The following is a 13,627-nucleotide window of genomic DNA, read 5'->3' on the forward strand; positions in this document are numbered from 1 at the left end:
TGTCATCTGGGTTGTTGTGGATCAGTTTAGTAAGATGTGTCATCAGGTTCCATTCAATAAATTACCCTGCGCCAAGACTCTAGCTAAGGCATCTGTGAAAGAGATTGTCAGGCTCCATGGTGTTCCCACGGACATTGTTTCCAATAGGGGACCACAATTTGTGGCTCGATTTTGGCGTGCTTTTAGTGACAGATTAAAGGTTTATTTGTCATTTTCATCATGTTATCAACCGGAGTCCAATGGACAGACCAAAAGAAAAAACCAGGATGTCGAGCAGTTTTTGAGATGTTTTGTAGCAGACAATCAGGAGATGTGGTTGGAATATCTACCACTAGCTGAGTTTGCTCTTAATAATCATACATCTTCCTCAGCTGGGTGTTCTCCTTTTTTTTTGCTGTACAGGGAGACATCTATCTTTCGGTCCGTTTTCTAAGATTGGGGCGGCGGTGCCTGAAGAGGGGAGTTTTTCGGGAAATTTGGAAAGGTTTTGGAACAGTGTACACCATAATTCGAAAGAGGTGAGTAGGAGGTCAAAGAAATATTTTGACAAGAAAAGAAGGGAGGTGTTGTTTGCAGTTGGGGACATGGTTTGGTTGTCCTCTAGGAATCTGCCTTTGAAGATCCCTTCTAAAAAACTGGAGCCCAAGTTTGTAGGATCCTTCAAAGTGGTTCAGGTTGTCAACTCGGCAGTGGTGAGATTGGACATTCCCTCGTACTGGAGAATTAATTCAGTTTTTCATGTATCTTTACTGAAGGGAGTTGACACGCCAGATAAGGAGACAATGCCGATTGTTCCTCCAATTGATGAGGACATCGAGTTTGAGATTTCACGCTTTCTAGATTCTAAGTGGCACAGAGGAAGGTTGCAGTATCTCTTGTCCTGGAAGGGGTTCGGTCCCGAGGATAATTCCTGGGTGAAAGCTGCAGACGTCTCAGCCTCATGGCTGATTAAGGCTTTTCACAGGAGATTTCCGAATAAGGCTCTGCCAAGAGGATCCGGAGGATCCTCATAAAAGGGGAGGTAATGCTAGAATCTATTTTGTTTTGACCATCCGCCATCTTGTGGGTCTATTCACAAGGAATTGGTAGCCCACTCCATCGTAGGGTTTCAGCCTAGTCCTAGTACAGGGTCAGCTTTTCCCCCTTCCACCCTAGTCCTGAGCTGCAGATCCATAACACAAAACTGTTGCTAAATCGGACGGTGATTGTTACTAGCTCATGTGTTCACATGTACAAGCTCCATCTTGCTATGTGCTTTCACTGTTATTAATTGTAAATGTCATAGTTTTGTGATATTCTAAGCTCAAAACTTATACCTGTTATTTGTATTCTTGTACAGTAGTTTTACCACATTCATACATTTCGGTTCTATACAACCATCTGTTGACAAATAAACAAGTTAGACTACAGAGAACGGTCTGCTTATTTCGGAAGACAGAAGAGAACATGTAAGAAGACAGAACAATTCAGTACCCAAATACATACAGCATTATATATCGCCCAGAGTGCAATACTTTGTCATACTTTGCATCTTTTTGCAATTAGACAACAAGTGAGTTATGCTGCCACTTCCAGTAAATCTTGTAATGTCAAAATCATATCAACAAATTTTCTGTACATCAGTTTAATAAATGACCAAGGTCCTCCCAGCTGACAAGATCTTTTGTAATTTGTTTTTATTCAGTTGTAAAAATGTAAGGAGATGTATTATTTATTATAAGACTAATTTCCTAGATTTAAGACTATGGATACATTTGAGGATACAATTTTCACTACAGTGATATTCTGACAAAGACCTAAACCTAGGCACACACATTGTTGTACAAGTCAGATATGGTATAACAGTGATGAAATATGTCAAAGCAGGTATAATTGCAACCTCATGCTTTCATTAACCCCTCTCTGACCTTAGATGTACTATCCTATCGAGGTGACCTGGGCCTATCTGACCCTCGACGGGATAGTACGTCATAGCGATCAGCCATGCTCACGGGTGGAGCACAGCCGATCGCGGCCGATTGTCAGCTGACTATTACAGCTGACATCCGGCACTATGTGCCAGGAGTGGTCACGGACTGCCCCCGGCACATTAACCCCCGGCACACTGCGATCAAACATGATCGCAGTGTTCCGGCGGTATAGGGAAGCATCGCACAGGGAGGGGGCTCCCTGTGTGCTTCCCTGAGACCCCCGGAGCAACGCGATGTGATCGCGTTGCTCCGAGGGTCTCTTACCTACTCCTCCCTGCAGCAGGCCTGGATCCAAAATGGCTGCGGCATCCGGGTCCTGCAGGGAGGTGGCTTCACAGCGCCTGCTCAGAGCAGGCGCCGGGAAGCCTGGAGCTGTGCACGTCAGATCGCCGATCTGACACAGTGCACAGCAAAGTGTCAGATCAGCGATCTTACACTATAACATGATGCCCCCCCCCATGGGGCAATGTTATAGTGTAAAAAAAATGCCAAAAAAATATATATATATTGTTCCTATAAATACATTTCTTTATCTAAATAAAAAAAAACAATAAAAGTACACATATTTAGTATCGCCGCGTCCGTAGCGACCTGACCTTTAAAACTGTCCCACTAGTTAACCCCTTCAGTGACCACCATAAAAAAACGAGGCAAAAAACAACGCTTTATTATCATACCGCCAAACAAAAAGTGGAATAACACGCGATTAAAAAGACGGATATAAATAACCATGGTACCGCTGAAAACGTCATCTTGTCCCGCAAAAAATGAGCTGCCATAAAGTGTCATCAAAGAAAAAATAAAAAAGTTATAGTCCTCAGAATAAAGCGATGCCAAAATAATTATTTTTTCTATAAAATTGTTTTTATCGTATAAAAGCGCCAAAACATAACAAATGATATAAATGAGATATCGCTGTAATCGTACTGACCCAAAGAATAAAACTGCTTTATCCATTTTACCAAACGCGGAACGGTATAAACGCCTCCCCCAAAATAAATTCATGAATAGCTGGTTTTTTTTCATTCTGCCTCACAAAAATTGGAATAAAAAGTGATCAAAAAATGTCACGTGCCCAAAAATGATACCAATAAAAACGACAACTCGTCCCGCAAAAAACAAGACCTGACATGACTCTGTGGACCAAAATATGGAAAAATTATAGCTCTCAAAATGTGGTAACGCAAAAAATATTTTTTGCAATAAAAAGCGTCTTTCAGTGTGTGACGGCTGTCAGTCATAAAAATCCGCTAGAAAACTTGCTATAAAAGTAAATCAAACCCCCTTCATCACCCCCTTAGTTAGCGAAAAAATTTATTTATTTCCATTTTCCCATTAGGGTTAGGGATAGGGTTAGGGTTAGGGCTAGGGTTAGGGCTAGGGTTAGGGTTAGAGCTAGGGTTAGGGTTAGGGCTACGGTTAGGGCTAGGGTTAGGGTTAGGGCTAGGGTTAGGGTTAGGGCTAGGGTTAGGGTTAGGGTTTGGGCTAGAGTTAGGGCTAGGGTTAGGGTTAGGGCAAGGGTTAGGGTTAGGGCTAGGATTAGGGCTATGGTTAGGGTTAGGGTTGGGGCTAGGGTTAAGGCTACAGTTAGGGTTGGGGCTAAAGTTAGGGTTAGGGTTGGGGCTAAAGTTAGGGTTAGGGTTTGGATTACATTTACAGTTGGGATTAGGGTTAGGGATGTGTTTGGATTAGGGTTTCAGTTATAATTGGGGGTTTCCACTGTTTAGGCACATCAGGGGCTCTGCAACCGCAATGTGACGCCTGCAGACCAATCCATCTAAGTCTGCATTAAAAATGACGCTCCTTCCATTCCGAGCTCTGCCATGCACTCAAACGGAGGTTACTCCCCACATATGGGGTATCATCGTACTCAGGACAAATTGAGCAACAACTTTTGGGGTCTAATTTCAACTGTTACCCTTGGAAAAATACAAAACTGGGGTATAAAAAATAATTTTTGTGGAAAAAAAGAGATTTTTTATTTTCACGGCTCTGCGTTATAAACTGTAGTGAAACACTTGGGGGTTCAAAGTTCTCACAACATATCTAGATAAGTTCCTTGGGGGGCCTAGTTTCCAATATGGGGTCACTTGTGGGGGGTTTCTACTGTTTAGGTACATTAGGGGCTCTGCAAACACAATTTGACGCCTGCAGACCAATCTATCTAAGTCTGCATTCCAAATGACGCTCCTTCCCTTCCAAGCTCTGCCATGCACTCAAACTGTGGTTCCCTCCCACATATGGGGTATCAGCGTACTCAGGACAAATTGGACAACTTTTGGGGTCCAATTTCAACTGTTACCCTTGGAAAAATACAAAATTGGGGGCTAAAAAATAATTTTTGTGGAAAAAAAGGATTTTTTTATTTTCACGGCTCTGCGTTATAAACTGTAGTGAAACACTTGGGGGTTCAAAGCTCTCACAACACATCTAGATGAGTTCCTTAGCGGATCTACTTTCCAAAATGGTGTCACTTGTGGGGGGTTTCAATGTTTAGGCACATCAGTGGCTCTCCAAACGCAACATGACGTCCCATCTCAGTTCCTGTCAATTTTGCATTGAAAAGTTAAATGGCGCTCCTTTGCTTCCGAGCTCTGCCATGCGCCTAAACAGTGGTTTACCCGCACATATGGGGTATCAGCTTACTCAGGACAAATTGTACAACAACTTTTGGGGTCCAATTTATTCTCTTACCCTTGGGAAAATGAAAAATTGGAGACGAAAAGGTCATTTTTGTGAAAAAATATGATTTTTTATTTTTACGGCTCTGCATGATAAACTTCTGTGAATCACTTAATGAGTCAAAGTGCTCACCACACATCTAGATAAGTTCCTTAGGGGGTCTACTTTCTAAAATAGTGTCACTTGTGGGGGGTTTCAATGTTTAGGCGCATCAGGGGCTCTCCAAATGCAACATGGCGTCCCATCTCAATTCCAGTCAATTTTGCATTGAAAAGTCAAATGGCGCTCCTTCGCTTCCGAGCTCTGCCATGCGCCCAAACAGTGGTTTACCCCCACATATGGGATATCAGCATACTCAGGACAAATTGTACAACAACTTTGGGGTCCATTTTCTCCTGTTACCCTTGATAAAATAAAACAAATTGGAGCTGAAATACATTTTTTGTGAAAAAAGTTAAATGTTCATTTTTATTTAAACATTCCAAAAATTCCTGTGAAACACCTGAAGGGTTAATAAACTTCTTGAATGTGGTTTTGAGCACCTTGAGGGGTGCAGTTTTTAGAATGGTGTCACACATGGCTATTTTCTATCATATAGACCCCTCAAAATGACTTCAAATGAGATGTGGTCCCCGAAAAATAATGGTGTTGTAAAAATGAGAAATTGCTGGTCAAATTTTAACCCTTATAACTCCCTAAAAAAAAATTTTGGTTACAAAATTGTGCTGATGTAAAGTAGACATGTGGGAAATGTTACTTATTAAGTATTTTGTGTGACATATTGTTAGGGCTAGCGGAACGCACCGAGTAAATAAAGATGTTATTATTGGTGCGTTTGCAGCCCGGAGTCCACCGTGCAGGAGGAACCTGCTGCTAGCAAATGACGGCACTATATGGCGGTTTAAGCGACCTCTGTTACTTCACAGAGTCGCACGGAAACAAGACTCTGTGCCCTGTTAACCCCACAGGAGTTCACAGCTAACTGCCGAGCTGAAGGCAGTCTGTGGTCACACACACATACAATCTCCTCACCGGAGAAGCCGGTATTCTAGGGGCTTATTTCAGCTGGGGCCCTAGATCCACACACAATCTCCTCGCCGGAGGTGCCGGCATTCTAGGGGCTTATTTCAGCCGAGTCCCTGAACACACATAAATGTGACCACACTGGCGCATGCACAAAACTGATTCAATACTAGCGCATGGCCGTGCGGTCATGAGAACCTTAAATAGCTGCAGCAAGAACAGGACCTTCCTAGAAGGACCAATTAGAGGCTGTTACAGAGCCTGAGCACCTTCAGGACCTTCCTGGAGGACCAATGGATTTAGCTGCAGTATCTGAACATGTAACCCTCGATCTCCACTGAGAGATCTTACTCTGGGCATGCTCAGAACGAGAAAAGCAGGACTTAGTCCAGAAGTGTCTGCTCGCTGCTGCCCAGTACTGGCTTTAATGGCAAAAGCTGGAAAAGCAGCAGTAACCCTTTGGACAGAGTCAGACTGAGCAAGACACTGGGACCGACGTCTCCGCTGAGCAGGCTCCACTGTGGCTGGAGAAGGATGGGAGACCGCAGTGGAGATGGCTCAAGATTCCCCCTGTGCAGAGGCGGGATCTTGACCCCTAACATTACCCCCCTCCTAGGGCCCCCCCCTCCTTGGACCTCACCACGTTCGAAGGCAGCAATGAACTGCGGAGCTCGAATATGCTCATCAGGCTCCCAGGACCTGTCCTCTGGGCCATAACCCCTCCAATCCACCAAATAAAATTTTTTGCCACGTACCACCTTGCACCCCAAGATAGCGTTCACCTCGTAATCATCCGAAGATGAACCAGATGTCCTGGCAGATGACTCGGAAAACCGGGACATGAATACGGGCTTCAAGAGGGACACATGAAAGGTGTCAGTGATACCCAGGCGTGGCGGAAGGGCTAAACGGTAGACCACAGGGTTAACCTGTTCGAGGACCTTGAAAGGACCCAAGTAGTGAGGTGCAAACTTAGTGGACTCAACTCGCAGCCTGGTGTTACGGGCAGAGTGCCACACTAAATCGCCAGGAGCAAAGGTCGGAGCGGGGCGCTGATGTGTATCGGCGGAGGACCTCATTCTCTCCTTGGAGGCCCGAATGGCATCCTGTGTGCGGTCCCAAATGTCCCATGCCTCCACAGCCCAGTCTGCGACCCTGGAGTCGGCGAAAGACACGGGCATGGGCACAGGTACCCGCGGATGCTGACCATAGTTAGGGAGGAATGGAGTCTATCCAGTGGAGTCAGCTACAGCGTTGTTCAGTGCAAACTCTGCCCACGATAGCAAAGATGCCCAGTCATCCTGCCTGGCTGAGACAAAATGTCACAGATATGTGACCAAGGTCTGGTTGGCCCTCTCTACCAACCCATTCGTCTCAGGATGATACGCAGAAGAGAGATTCAACTCAATGCTGAGAAGATGACAAAGCTCTCTCCAGAACCGAGACGCAAACTGCGGACCCCGGTCACTGACAATTTTGTCCGGCATACCGTGTAGACGGAAGATATGTTTTATAAACAACGCTGCCAAGGCCCGTGCAGAAGGTAGCCGGGGAAGCGGCACCAAGTGCACCATCTTAGAAAAATGATAGGTGATAACCCAAATGATGGTACAGCCACGAGACTTGGGCAAACCCACCACAAAGTCCATCCCAACCATCTCCCAGGGCCTGTCTGCCACCGGGCAGGGGATATAATAACCCAGCTGGCCGTTGTCGAGAAGACTTATTTTTGGCGCAGGAGACACACGCCCGAATATAGTCTCCGACGTCACGGACCAAATGTGGCCACCAGTACGTTCTCACCAGCAGCTGAGATGTCCTTTTAGTCCCAAAGTGCCCACCCTCTCTGTACGAATGAGCCCAAGAGAGAACCTCCGGTCGCAAATTTGCTGGCACGAAAGTCCTAACCGGGGGCACAGACTCAAGCGAAACCGGAGCCACAGTCGACTACCACCGAGGTGGAGAGCATATGCCGGAAGATATCGTTTACAAAGTCTTGGAAAACGGCTGGGGCATTACAGAGCCCAAAAGTCATCACCAGATACTCATAGTGCCCATCCCTGGTGTTAAAAGCCGTCTTCCATTCGTCCCCCTCACGGATGCGAATCAGGTTGTAAGCACCCCGCAGATCTAGTTTAGTAAACACGCTTGCTCCCCGAAGCCTGTCAAAAAGCTCAGATATCAGGGGCAGAGGATACTTGTTCTTAACGGTGATGGCGTTAAGACCCCTGTAATCAATGCATGGACGTAATTCTCCGTTCTTCTTCTGCACAAAGAAGAACCCAGCCCCTGCAGGTGACACAGACTTCCTAATGAATCCCCTTGCCAAATTCTCCTGGATGTACTGAGACATAGCCTCTGTCTCAGGGAGAGACAATGGGTAGACTAGACCCTGGGGAGGCTCAGCACCAGGCAAGAGGTCAATAGGACAGTCATAGGGGCGGTGAGGCAGAAGAGTCTCCGCAGCCCTTTTTTGAGAACACGTCCGCATATGGCCAATATTGCTTGGGGAGAGAGGAGAGATCTGCGGGTACCTCAGTTGTAGCAACCTGAACGCATTCCCTCTGACATCTACCCCCACAAGATTTACTCCATCCTAAAATCCTGCCTGTGGACCACTCAATATGAGGAGAGTGGTACCGTAGCCAAGGTATCCCTAACAGGACCTCATCAATTCCCTCAGGAATGACGAGCAGAGATATTATCTCCTGATGAGATGGCGACATGGATAGAGTAAATGGGATGGTCTGGTGTGTAATCTGTGTGGACAGTGTCAACCCATTCACCACGCGTACGGTCACTGGTTGGGCGAGCATCACCAGAGGTATTGCGTGTCATTGGGCGAAGGCAGAAGACATAAAATTGCCCTCCGCCCCGGAGTCCACGCAAAGCTCTACCGAATGAGTGGATGGGCCAATGGTAATTGTCCCCTTAAAGGACAATTTGGAGGCAAATGTCGCCGTGTCTAGTGAACCTCCACCCACTACCACTAGACGCTGACATTTCCCCAACCGCTGAGGACATCTGGTGGCAAAATGTCCTGACTGCCGGCAAACATGACAGACCCTAAGTGCACGAGCGGTCCGGGACTTAGGTCCCGCTCGTGGCAACTCCATGGCCTCATGTGACTCGTTTGCCTGAACCAGAGATTCCAAAGGTTTGGCGAAGGTGGGAGCCAGCCAAAACCTCTGCCTACACTGGGCTCGCTCTAATCTCCGCTCGTGAAAACGGAGGTCAATACGAGTAGACACAGCTATTAACTCCTCCAGTGTGGCGGGAATCTCCCTAGTGGCCAGAGCGTCCTTAACATGGTCAGCCAGCCCCCTCCAAAATATAGGGATGAGGGCTTTATCTGACCACTCCAGCTCAGATGCTAAGGTGCGGAAGTGGACGGCAAAATGGCTGACCAAGGACGAGCCCTGAGTCAATGCCAACAGTTGGAGCGCGGTATCATGGGTGACTCGAGGTCCTAAAAAGACCTGTTTCAGAGTGCTCAGAAACAGCGGAGCACTCTGCACCACATGATCACCACGCTCCCACAGCGGCATAGCCCACTCCAACGCCCTGTCCCACAGGAGGGACATAATGAATCCCACCTTTGCCCGCTCTGTAGGGAAACGTGCAGCCAGAAGCTCGAGGTGTAACCCCTGACTCACGAAACCCCTACAAGATTTGCCATCACCAGAGAATTTTTCTGGCAGCGGGAGGCGAGATAGGGTCGGAACAGGAGTGGCAGTGGACAAAGTTGCTGCAGCCACGCTAGCAGCCTGAACAGCTACTGCGGTAACATCCACAGCAGAGGTTGTGCGCTTGAGAGCTGCCAACCTACCATCCAGCTGCTGCATGTACCGCAAAGATTGCTGATTGTCCGCCATTGCTAGCCAGACCCTGGCGCTAGTATTATGTTAGGGCTAGCGGAATGCACCGAGTAAATATAGATGATATTATTGGTGCATTTGCTGTTATGATCCGGTGACCTTGGAGCCACATGAAAACTTTCTCTGGAGTCGGTGGAACCTGTACTGACCGCAAATTCTGAACTAACACCGCAACTAGAAGTAGCCGTGGGGTGTGCCTAACAAACTCTAGACACCTTGACACAGCCGGAGGACTTAATACCCCTATAGATGGAAATAGGAATGCTATATTGCCTCAGAGCAGACCCCCAAAGGATAGGCAGCCCCCCACGAATAATGACTGTGAGTAGGAGAAGAATAGACACACGCAGGTAGAAAACAGGATTTAGCAAAAGAGGCCACTCTAGCTAAATAGGAAAGGATAGGACAGATTACTAGGCGGTCAGTATTAAAACCCTTCCAAAAATATCCACAACAGATAATACAAAAAGTTCCACAATCTAACTAAAGACATGGAATGTATATCTGCCACTCCAGAGAATCCAGCAAGACTGAAAAAATACTGACACAATCTAAGCTGGACAAGAAAACACAAAGAATAGCACTGAATTGTGAAGCACACAGCATGTGTGCCACAGGAAAAAAAAACCAGACACTTATCTTTGCTGATTTGGCAGAAAGACAGGAGGAACGAGGCAGAGGTCCACACCTCCCAACAACAATTGACAACTGGCAAGGACTAATGAATCCTGCACACCTAAATACCCCAGTCAGAACTGCAATCAGCAGACACACCTGACCAGGACTGCAACCCAGGGACAACTGCATTACCACCTACTACCACCGGAGGGAACCCAAAAGCAGAATTCACAACAGTACCCTCCCCTTGAGGAGGGGTCACCGAACCCTCACCAGCGCCCCCAGGCCGATCAGGACGAGCCAGATGAAAGGCACGGACCAGATCAGCAGCATGGACATCAGAAGCAAAAACCCAAGAATTATCCTCCTGGCTATAACCCTTCCATTTGACAAGGTACTGAAGCCTCCGCCTCGATAAACGAGAATCCAAAATCTTCTCAACCACATACTCCAACTCCCCATCAACCAAAACAGGGGCCGGAGGATCAACAGAGGGAACAACGGGCACTGTTATGATCCTAGTGGCAAGGATCGCAAGTTTGACTAGTTAAGTAACTAAACCGACGACCAGCTCTGGGGAAGTGGTATCTGGATTGACTGCAACCTGATCCTATCCGCACACAACTATAGGTAGCCGTGGAACGTTACCTGGAAATCCTAGACGTCTCTTCACGGCCTGAGAAACTACCTATTCCTAGAGGGAAAGTAAAGTCCTTACTTGCCTCAGAGAAATGACCCCAAAGATATAGAAAAGCCCCCCACAAATATTAACGGTGAGTTAAGGGGAAAGCACAAACGCAGAGATGAAATAGATTTAGCAAATGAGGCCCGCTAACACTAGATAGCAGAAAATAGGAAAGGAGCTGTGCGGTCAATAGAAAACCCTAAGCAAAATATCCACGCAGAGATTGCTCGAGCCCCCGCACCAACTAATGGTGCGGGGGAAGCAACTCCGTACCCCAGAGCTTACCAGCAGCAAGAACTCACATATTAGCAAGCTTGACTAAACTCATCATACGCAGAAATCATATTGCAGACTGATGAGCAAAAAATAATCAAACAGAAACTTAGCTTCTCCAGAAGAGACTGAAAACGAAGATAATCAGGGGAGATCAGAATAGCACTGAATACATCGACAGCCGGCAACAAGTGGAGGTGAAGCAGAGCTAAATAGGAAACTCCCTAGTGCATAACGAGGCAGCTGATCCAGCCACAGACCCGCAGGATAACAAACAAAGCCACCAGGGGGAGCCCAAAAACAAAACTCACACAATACCACCTGTGACCACAAGAGGGAGCCCGAAAACAGAGTTCACAACAGTACCCCCCCCTTGAGGAGGGGTCACCGAACCCTCATCAAAAAACCCCAGGGCGATCAGGGTGAGCCACATGGAAGGCACGAACCAAATCAGCCGCATGAACATCAGAGGCGACAACCCAGGAATTATCCTCCTGACCATAGCTTTCCACTTAACCAAATACTGAAGCCTCCATCTAGAAATACGAGAATCCAAGATCTTCTCCACCACGTATTCCAATTCTCCCTCAACCAGCACAGGGGCAGGAGGCTCAACCGAAGGAACCACAGGCACCACATACCTCCGCAACAACGACCGATGGAACACATTATGAATAGCAAACGATGCTGGGAGGTCCAAACGAAATGACACAGGGTTAAGGACTTCCAAAATCTTATAAGGACCGATAAACCAAGGCTTGAACTTGGGAGAGGAGACCTTCATAGGAACAAAGCGAGAAGACAACCACACCAAGTCCCCAACGCAAAGTCGGGGACCCACACAGCGACGGCGGTTGGCAAAGCGCTGAGCCTTCTCTTGTGACAGCTTCAAATTGTCCACCACATGATCCCAAATCTGATGTAACCTATCCACCACAAGATCCACTCCAGGACAGTCAGAAGGCTCCACCTGACCCGAGGAAAAGCGAGGATGAAACCCCGAATTACAAAAAAAAGGCGAAACCAAAGTAGCAGAACTAGCCCGATTATAAAGGGCAAATTCGGCCAATGGCAAAAAAGCCACCCAGTCGTCCTGATCAGCAGAAACAAAACATCTTAAATAGGTTTCCAAGGTCTGATTAGTTCGCTCGGTCTGACCATTCGTCTGAGGATGGAAAGCCGATGAAAAAGTCAAATCAATCCCCATCTTAGCACAAAAGGTCCGCCAAAATCTAGACACAAACTGGGATCCTCTGTCGGAAACAATATTCTCAGGGATCCCGTGCAAACGAACCACATTTTGAAAACACAGCGGAACCAACTCGGAGGAGGAAGGCAACTTAGGCAAGGGCACCAAATGGACCATCTTAGAAAAACGATCACACACCACCCAGATGACAGACATTCTCTGAGAGACAGGGAGATCTGAAATAAAATCCATGGAAATGTGCATCCAAGGCCTCTTCGGGACAGGCAAAGGTAACAGCAAACCACTGGCACGAGAACAGCAAGGCTTAGCCCGAGCACAAATTCCACAAGACCGCACAAAGGAACGCACATCCCGCGACAAGGAAGGCCACCAAAAGGACCTGGCCACCAAATCTCTGGTACCAAATATTCCAGGATGGCCTGCCAACACCGAAGAATGAACCTCAGAAATAACTCTGTTGGTCCATCTATCTGGGACAAACAGTCTCTCCGGTGGACAACGGTCAGGTCTATCCACCTGAAACTCCTGCAGCACTCGTCGCAAATCTGGGGAGATGGCAGACAAAATCACCCCTTCTCTGAGGATACCAGCCGGCTCAGAATCTCCAGGAGAGTCAGGCACAAAACTCCTAGAAAGAGCATCAGCCTTCACATTCTTCGAACCAGGCAGGTACGAGACCACGAAATCAAAACGAGAGAAAAACAACGACCAACGAGCCTGTCTAGGATTCAGCCGCTTGGCCGACTCGAGATAAATCAGATTTTTGTGATCAGTCAAGACCACCACACGATGCTTAGCTCCCTCGAGCCAATGTCGCCTGTCATGTTCTCAATGGCAAGAGAACATAGCATCAGCATATATAGGAACTAGCTCTTGGAAGATGGGAACTGAGCTGACCATGAACTAAACCTAACGCACAACTAGCAGTGGCCGGGTAGCATGCCTACGTTGATTCTAGATGCCCAGCACCAGCCGGAGGGCTAAATAATGCTAGCAGAGGGAAATATTAGTCCTAGCTCACCTCTAGAGAAATACCCCGAAAGGAGACAGAGGCCCCCCACATGTATTGGCGGTGAATTAAGATGAAATAACAAACGTAGTATGAAAATAGGTTTAGCAAATTTGAGGTCCACTTACTACATAGCAGAAGACAGAAAGGACACTTTCATGGTCAGCTGAAAACCCTAACAAAACACCATCCAGAAATTACTTTAAAACTCTGGCATTAACTCATAACACCAGAGTGGCAATTCCTGTTCACAAGAGCTTTCCAGACACAGTAACGAAA

Source organism: Ranitomeya variabilis, chromosome 5 (assembly GCF_051348905.1).
Source record: "Ranitomeya variabilis isolate aRanVar5 chromosome 5, aRanVar5.hap1, whole genome shotgun sequence".
Classification (NCBI taxonomy): domain Eukaryota; kingdom Metazoa; phylum Chordata; class Amphibia; order Anura; family Dendrobatidae; genus Ranitomeya; species Ranitomeya variabilis.